Below are 2,191 nucleotides of genomic sequence, written 5' to 3'. Positions count from 1 at the left end.
AGAAAAGTAATTTTCTTTCCTCTTACTTCTCCTTTCCCTGTGCTTTTGTGTGAGGCCACTTGCAGTGTGGCTTACACTCAGTAGTTTGTGCAAGTACCTTACTCACCCCTAGGTTAGCCGTGAAGAGGCTGTGCAGCCTGTGAAGGCTCTGTCCCATGTACCCTGAGCCACCAAGGGGCAGAATGACCCTGGATTGAGCTGCAGTGGTATGTCCTTGTGGTGCTGACTGCAGGCCATCAGTGTGTGGCTTGCGCTGGTGGCTTGTCTGCCAGTGTTTTCAGCTTCTGTACGGAAGACCAGGACTCCAGGCTGCCATCTGTTGTGTGCACAAGTGTGGGAGGATGTGGGCCAAGGACAGCCTGTCTCGTGTCTTTCCAGGCAATTATCATTTTCTTCCAAAGCCACACAGCTGGAGCAGTGATGTAGCCTCACAAACCAATGTGGACATGCACAGAAGTCTCTGCAACTACTTGGGTCACCTAAAGCATGAAATGTGCCCTAACCCTGCATAAGGGTTGCTGTGACCAGCAGCAAGGCACAGGCACCCGCTGAGCCGGAGTGGGACAGGCAGGATGCAACAGCAGGGATTTGCCTCCTGATCTGCTGCTTGTCACAGTAAATATTTTTGAAGCTCTGCTGCTTTTTCTTAAGCCTACTTTATCTCATCTTTAAGGAAAATCAAATATGCAAATTATAAAATCAATTAGCATTTTCATAGTTTTCTTTGGAGAGGCAGTGATAAATGGTGTTGTGTTTTCAAAAATCATTTATGATGTCCCTTGTTAAATGTTGCACAGGAGGCTGTATAATATACAGGGGAAGGAAACAAAACCATTTTTTTCAATGCAAGAGATTTTTAGTGTGTATCCTGAATGTGTGTGATCATGCTTGTGCATACGATAGTAGAGTTGTTGGGTCAGAAGCGTCCTACGGTGACTCCCCAGCAAAGGCAGAGCCAGCTGACGTGGTGGGGATCACTGGGATGTGCTGTGCATATCATTGCTAAAGAGGGGATAGGGGGTGGCGGGGTCGCCAGGCTCCTTGCCCACGGTTCCTGTAGGCACAGAGCTACTGAGTGCAATCACAGATACTCCAGCTCAAAGGTTTTCTCCTTGCCCGTGTTAATTCACTACAGAGGACGCTAAAGTGGTACTTGGTTTAAGGGGGAGACTGCACGCATGGCTCATAAAGGCGGCCTGCTGGCTTTCCGCGAGCAGCACTACATCTGTGCTCGTGGCTTCCCAGTCTGTGCATCAGCTGTTTTCTTTATGCTTTACTTGTAAATGCCATTTCACAAGAGCAGTAGGGCACTCCAGGCTGCGTGTTTTGAGGAGTTATCGCTCCTCAAGCCCTGTAACGCCACCTGAGGTGTGCAGTAATGGCCCAGGAATGCAATGACTGTCATGTCTTATTGCTTACAGCTTCCATATGAGACATGCTTCAAAGAGAAATCTCCATGTTCATAATGGGCTATCAGTTTCTTTACCCTCTTCATCCTTGTTATGGTCATCTTGCATAAAATTTTCAGTGCAGTGGCCATGGAAGAGAAGAGGCAGAGGGTCAACTGAGACAGACTAATAATGGGGTTTATGTTTTAGGTTGTTTTGGGGTTTTTTAGGTTGTGGGTTTTTTTTTTTTTATGGTAGCTTTTAATCCAGCATATGGCAACTGAGATGAAACCTCCAAATTCTGGGAGGGGGCCCGCTCTAGAGACTTCTGGTCATGGACATTACCAGGGCTAGAGGGATGTAGTAATGGGTCAGATACACACAAGGGCTTTTGCCAGTGCTGTGTGGGTAAGGGATGTGCTAGTTGGAAAAAAGAATTTTTACTGCTGCTGGTAAAAGCTCTCATATAGCCATACTACACCAAAAAAAGAAGCTGCTTCTGCTACATTTTTTTAATCTAGAAACCTGGTGTCAGCTATGCAGAAATCCCCTCCTGCCTTTTTTGGTAGTGTAAGATACACACAAGGGCTTTTGCCAGTGCTGTGTGGGTAAGGGATGTGCTAGTTGGAAAAAAGAATTTTTACTGCTGCTGGTAAAAGCTCTCATATAGCCATACTACACCAAAAAAAGAAGCTGCTTCTGCTACATTTTTTTAATCTAGAAACCTGGTGTCAGCTATGCAGAAATCCCCTCCTGCCTTTTTTGGTAGTGTAATACACTTCTTTTTTTTTTTTTTTTTTTTT

Source organism: Egretta garzetta, unplaced genomic scaffold (assembly GCF_000687185.1).
Source record: "Egretta garzetta isolate BGI_Z169 unplaced genomic scaffold, ASM68718v1 scaffold215, whole genome shotgun sequence".
Lineage (NCBI taxonomy): Eukaryota > Metazoa > Chordata > Aves > Pelecaniformes > Ardeidae > Egretta > Egretta garzetta.
The sequence above is the reverse complement of the archived record's forward strand: the minus strand, read 5'-3'. Positions refer to the sequence as shown.